This window comes from Protopterus annectens, chromosome 15.part0 (genome assembly GCF_019279795.1).
Source record: "Protopterus annectens isolate FY-2018-M chromosome 15.part0, PAN1.0, whole genome shotgun sequence".
Taxonomy (NCBI): domain Eukaryota; kingdom Metazoa; phylum Chordata; order Ceratodontiformes; family Protopteridae; genus Protopterus; species Protopterus annectens.
This window is the reverse complement of record NC_056749.1, coordinates 741,246,251-741,253,210: the sequence shown is the minus strand read 5'-3', so window position 1 is coordinate 741,253,210 and position 6,960 is coordinate 741,246,251. Positions and strand designations below refer to the sequence as shown.

At 40.1% G+C, this 6,960-nt stretch overlaps 1 protein-coding gene across 3 annotated transcripts in view; it reads left to right on the top strand.

Annotated features, from left to right (window-relative positions):
• Positions 1–394: 394 nt before the first annotated feature.
• The window catches only part of LOC122790043 (5'-AMP-activated protein kinase subunit beta-2-like), a 145,475-nt gene continuing 138,909 nt past the window's right edge, over positions 395–6,960 (top strand). Inside the window, exon 1 of one of the 3 annotated variants that reach the window (XM_044057604.1) lies at positions 395–911. The gene's annotated coding sequence lies outside the window, so the exon portion shown is untranslated. Of the gene's footprint in view, positions 973–6,960 lie in introns of all 3 variants that reach the window. The other 2 variants (XM_044057606.1, XM_044057605.1) reach the window with 2 other exon arrangements.

The following is a 6,960-nucleotide window of genomic DNA, read 5'->3' as shown; positions in this document are numbered from 1 at the left end:
GGGTACAAACTGACAGTTGTAAGAAAACAGCGTCTAAAAGATGAAACTGTAAATGTTACATTAATAATGGTTGCTAGGTCCCCAAACTTCTGCTACTACCACACCCAGTGGGCAAAACTTTAATCTGTGTGTGCTCTGCCGCTCCGGGACATAAGGGGCGCGGTCGGCTTTATCACTATACTAACTGGGGATGCCTCGGTTAGATAGGTTCAACTCGGAATCGAACCGTGAGATTGTTATATAAAGGATATTGCCTGATGCATGAATCTACTTCATTCTCGTCCGGGCCCAACTGGTTCTCGCCCCCTTCCTCTTCGTCCACGAACTTATTCTCATCGTACTCGTCCACGTCAACCTTCCGGAACCGAGCCGACGACACTGTGTTTTTAGCCATGACCAAGCTCCAAAAAAAAAAAACGGTTTTCGCGGACGAAACTTACTGCACAGAGACGAAGGAGACTACTGCCCTGAAGCCCCAACACTAATTTCCGTACGGAAGAGTAAGCAGTTCTTCTATGAAGAATATTTAGTTCCTCTTACTGTGTTTACATCACTCCCTTTAGTAACTTCCGTACAGCACTGCAGTTACTTCCGGGTTCTGTTGAGACTTTCGTACGGAATAGCGCTCCTCGTGCATTTGGTTACAAAGTAGTGTTCACCTTACTTCCGCCCCGCTCTGTCATTTTTAGACGTCTCATCAGGTTAACAGCTGTCTACCATGGTTTCTGTGTTTTATGCCTTATAGGTGCAACTGGTTGTTGTATCAAGAAGAGACAGTCGGTAGGGATTACCACAAACTAATCAAACAGACTGGACTACACGGTGGGTACACTAACCTGAGTAGATAAAACATTGTTTCACACCACTGAAAGAAGCCTGAGGGGATTTGTGAGAGCGATACGTACCCCAAGGTAGGGGCCCGTGAGAGTCGAAGCAAAACCTATACTATTTTCAAATCCTAGTTCTAGACAGGTAACTGTTTTCCTTAAGGTATACTGTTGATGAAAAGACACATTTCTATGACGGACAAAGTAGGGTAAGTGGGACAACCAGACTGGGTACGATGTGGACATCATTGTCTCTTGAAACTGCCCGTACAGTTTCTGTAGTTGTGGTGGAGGGAGCTCGAAGTGTAAACTGTATGTATTTATTTATGTATTGGTTAGTTGATGCCTGATTACATGGAAACTTCGACTGGGTAAAAGCCCCTTTTCAGCGGAGGCCCGGGGAGAAAAGCTCCAAAGTATTATGTGCCTAATTTCTTTTTTTTTTTTTTATCGTTTGTGTCAGTAGTTAGATACCTCCTGGATTATCTTTATTTGCACTGCAGACTGTTTGCATTCAGTATGTACAGTTGGATGCCTCCTGAGCAGCCAGATTAAATCTCAAATGCATTATTTAACTGCAATTTTGAATTGAAAACAGCAATACAGAATGTTTAACTGCAATTTTGAATTGAAAACAACTATACAGATTTATTTTTATTTGTTTAACATTTGTATGCCAGGATAGTCTGACTGGACAACAAGTGTCTGTTTTCAGCTGAGTCCTGGGGAGAAAAACTCCATAAGTTTACAGAGAGAAGAAAAATTTACAGAGTAGTAGCATACACATTGTAGACTCTAGTTAGTATACAATAAGAGGATATTTCCCCTTTTGGTTGAAAATACCAGTGTACAAAATGTACAGTGACAGTAGATAACCTGATAGAGCATTGCAAGATATTTGGCGATAGTGTAGTGTACTGGCTCACATTCAGTTCTGCGCAGGAGTGCGTGGCAATGTTGATTGACGTTAAAAGATGCATGTGAAATGAGGCATGATGGACATGCCATTCATATTAGCAGTGACATCATGCATACAATTAAGTTGGCCGAATGTAAGTCAAGTGTACAAGTATAAACTCCCGTTACAGTTATATTCCAATGTACAATTTCCAGATCCCCTTAAATGTAAAAGCATAGTTACTTTCATAAAGCTACAATTTCCAGCAACATAAATGTAAAAGCATACACCTACATCGGTAGTTACTTTCATAAAGCTACAATTTCCAGAAAGGTAGCTTGGAGACAAGTGTAGTTTACAAATATCCCCTGAATTAAAATACTTGATAAATAATCACCCTAAATGTATAACCATACACGTAACAATGTACAAATTCCAGATCCCCTTAAATGTAAAAGTAACATAGCTTGGAGACTTTCATCAATATCATAATCTCCTCAACACCTTGCAAGTCCGACTGTTGACAGTTACCACATCGCAAATCATCAGTTGCACAATCAACCAGTCCCTATTCAGATATTCAACTGTTATTGCAGGTAAATAGGCACCTTAAACTCCTGTTTTTGTTTTGGCACCTTAAACTCCTGTTTTTGTTTTGTGCTAATATGTCATTTATCACCTTGTACACTAACTTATTCGTTAATTTAATGCATCACATCAGAGAATTTCAACAGGATCACCCCCAAGGTACTTCTGGAGAAAATGATGATGGATCAGTGAATGAAGAGTCCAAGCTCAGACAAAAAAGAAAAAGGGACAGTGTGAATAGTGAGTCAAATAAAGAGAGTGAGCATCCTGGACAGTAAAACCGTTTTTTTTTTTTTCTGCTACTGCTTTTGGGCCATACATGATGCTTGGATATTTGTGGTTTGGTGGAGGTCAGCATAATAAATATACTTGTAATGTAGCACTGTGTGTCCGTGCCTATGTTCGCAAAGATGTTTATTGTTCAGAAATTGATTTTTATTTTAAATACAGCAATGTTTTAGGTTTTATGTTCGGAAATTGCATGTTTGACATTGTGGCTTGTTTTAGGTTTTATGTTCGGAAAATGCATGCTTTCAGAGCTTTCTGAGCATTTTCAAATATATTGGCATCAATATTCATTGACACCAGATGAATATTCAATTGGTCCGACTGAAGTACAACTACGGGGTAGGGTTTTGGGCGGGGCTTGCTACTGCGCATCTGGTGAGCCAGTACACTACACCTATCGCCAGATATTTCACAATTGAATAAGAGTATATAAATGTTTGTTTCCATATATACAGTAAAGCAAATATACATGTAGCAGCATATACACACACATACAGACACACACACACACACACATATATATATATATATATATATATATATATATATATATATATATATACACACACACAGACACACACGCACACATACATGCACACGTACACATGCACACACACACATGCGCACGCATATACACATACATATGCACACACACACACACACACACACACACACATCTAATATACTTCTGTACTGGTTTTGGATAAAGATCCAAACTCAGGAATAATTTGTAGATCTTACTTTAATTCACGTAAAAAGCTTTTGTTTTATACATTTGTTGACCAAGTAAGCTGCTTAGACATATCCTTTTTGGGGCTGACCTGGAAGCACTGTTTGGTTAACTGATTTGCTCCTAGTCACACCGTAGGCAAATGGGGGTGGAAAGAGTACAATTAAAGCAGCACATTAATATTTCGAAGAGTCAGTCCTCCATGCTAACTGCCAGACAAGTTAATGGAACAAGTTTTGCACTATCATGCATTTTCTTAAGAATGAGTATGAAACTCTGTCTGGCTCATTTGACTGACTATAATCCTCCGTGATTTACCGGAAATCAGACATTTTAGAGCAGATATGAGAAAATCATGTAAGCTCTGCAAAATAAGCGGCAGTTGAGAGGCATGACTTTTAAACTTTGTGCAGTGTAATTGGATCCGCATGTGTTCAGATGATTATAATGGATACATATCTGTGATTATGTGCGTGTGCCTGATCTCTGTTCCTTCGCAGAGTATTTGTCAAACATCTGTAACTTTTATACTCTGTTTTTGGACTTTGTCATATGAATATTATAGCAATAACCCACGCCTGGGTGTAGGTAATGTTGGATTTACCCATGGTTGGTGTGGTTTGGTCATGTGGGCAAAGCCCGAGTGGCCAAACAAAGCCAACCATGGGTAAATCCAGCATTACCCACACCCAGAAGTGGGTTATTGCTATTATACGATGACATTATTTAAGAAAAAAAATAATTACTTTTCTTAAATAATGGCATTGTATAATGCCTCCTTGCTGCCCTTCCGCAGCTGTCTGGTATTCTGCTGCAGTTCTGATGTACTGTGCATGTGTATGCCTACGCAGTACATTAGAGCTGTGGGCAAAAGCAACGGAGAAAGCAAGATCTCCCTTGCTTTTTAAAAACTGTTTTGCTATGTTAAATGGGTTTAACATAGCGAGACAGCTTTAAAAAAAGCAACGGAGAATCTCTGTTGCTTTTTTAAAACTGCCTCGCTATGTTAAACCCATTTAACATAGCGAGACAGTTTTGAAAAAAAGCAACGGAGAAAGCAAGATCTCCGTTGCTTTTTCCAAATTGTCTCGCTATGTTAAAGGAGTTTAACATAGCGAGACAGCTTTAAAAAAAAGCAACTGAGATTCTCCGTTGCTTTTTTTAAAGCTGACTCGCTATGTTAAACTCGTTTAACATAGTGAGACAGTGTGAAGCAACAGAGATCTTGCATTCTCCATTGCTGTAAAAAAAAAAAAAGAGAAAAGAGTTATAGTAATGGAAAAAGTCCGGGCGACAGGACTTACAACGTGCACGCTGACCAATCAGCGTGCACGTTTTTGAATATTAATGGGGGGTTGTTATATAATTGTATTTTCTTCACTCTTTTTGCTCCTGATTTTCATGCGAGTCAGTTTTCAAGAGTCAGTATTTATGTTAAGAAGAATTTGTCTAGATTACTTATACTGTCGTCATGTTCAAATCTTGTTCATTGTTTTTGAAACATATTATGGTTTTGCAGTGCATCAATAAATGCATATTACTTTTGATGGTATTTATTAAATATATTGTTTGCCTTGCTGTTTCACTTTATTAACGTGTTCTTTTAAACAGATTAAGACATTACTGGAAATTAGAATGGCTTATTAGTATCATTCATTTTCTAAAAATACTTTCTGAGCTGTAAAGTTGGTGACGAAGCTTTATAAGCGTACAGGCATTGTTTTGTCCTTCACACTTCCTTGTCACACCACTCTCACTGTCCGTCTCGTATCAGTTTCTTGAAAGTATTTTTATCTCAGACTTAGAAATGTTCTATTTGTCTCTTTTTGGCTATACAGTGCCCTAGCTATTAGCATCTGACACCATTGATGCATAGGTAGGATCTTCTTCATTGTTTGAGGTAAGAGCGTCTTTTGTCACTTGAGTTCTGTAATCTTTAGGTAGCCCCTTAGGCTGAAGACATTGTTTCATAAAGTTGCATTAGTGGCAAGTTACTGTAGCTGGTATTTCCAGAATGCCAGTACTGGGCTGCATCTTCCTGCGAATAGTCTGTAGAAATAAAGAGCTGATGCTCCCAATTTTGCTGGATCTGGTCAGGTCAAACCTTAAGTACTCTGTGCACTTCTAGAGGCCATGTGGGGTAAAGAGAAATGCAGCATAAATATGAGCTGAAGGAGCAGGAAAGTCATATGATCAGATACTAGAGGAGCTGGAGCTCTTCTTGCCAGAGATAATCAGCATGATTTGGTTGTAAAAGACTATGTCTAGGCACCTGAAGCAGACTGTAGTGACTAACTGACCCATTTGGATCTGCAGAAGTGTTTTTCAAGGAGTATTGTGGGTCTTCAAAATGGACTACTAGAACCTGTGTTAGAGAGGCAACCAGTGGTTAAATTTGGTAGGGAGCGGATCAGGTGAAAAATGTGGGAGGACGTGGCAGTCAGGGGAGAGGTAGAACATTAGCTGCACCTAAAGGCAGACTGGGTAGCCATGTTGTTTCCTTCTGCCATCAGACAAATATAGTAAATATAACATTCAACCTTCAGAAGGGCATCCAGCGCAAAATTTTTGCCAGAGCAAATATGCAGGCAATGCAGATTTCCATACCAGATTGGTCAAGGCCCGGGTTAACAACAACCACCTCCAGTACTGTTAGCCAACAGGTGCTGGTGGAAATTGGGCTACTATTGGCCAAAGGAGAAGAAGAACAAGAGGAAGGCATGCCCGAAGGCAGGAGGAGAGGAGGAAAGTTAGGAGCGTGGAAGTGAGGGTAGGAACTTTTGAATATTGGTAATCCGATTTTTAAAATAAGGGTGATGTGCAGAGCTGTAGTAACTACAGAGGGATAAAATTCATCAGCCACATAATGAAGTCATGGGAAAGAGTAAGCAAACTGGATCACTAGTGAAAACCTCCAAAGCTAATTATGAATCAAAACTAGCCTCCAAAACAGAGGGAAACCACAAAGCCTTCTTCAGTTACATCAGAAACCTCCATGGCAAAGCCCAAGTTTGTTCCGAATTAGTACTTAATGGTATCCCTTACACTGATCCTGTTGACTTAGCCAACCTGCTAGGAGATAGGTTCAGTGCAAACTTCACCACCTGTCCCTCCAAAGGCCCAATCAACATCCCCAATACTTGCCTCGCACCTCACATCTCTGTAGATCAAGTGTTGAAAGCTCTATCCAAGGCAAAGGACACAGCTGCCATGGGACCTGATAGTATCCCAGGCTGTATTCTGCACCATCTCTTGCAAGAACTGTCTTGGCCATTGAGTACCCTATTCAACCACAGCTTAAGTACAGGCTTCATTCCAGCAGAGTGGAGCACTGCCATTGTCATCCCTTTGCACAAAGGTGGTGCCACTACTAACTCTTGAAATTATCACCCCATTAGCATGACAAGTCAAATCTGTAAAGCCACAGAGAGTGTTGTTATGGATCTCATAAACAAGGACATAGGCAATCGCAAAGCACTTGAATCATCAAGGACACATCTTGCTTGGTGAACCTGGTTGACTTCTTTGAGACCCACCAAGGGCCTGAATGAGTGAAAGTCAGTACATACAAAGCTTACCTTGACTTGGCCAAGATCTTTGACACAGTCCCCCACTTGTCCATCATCGAA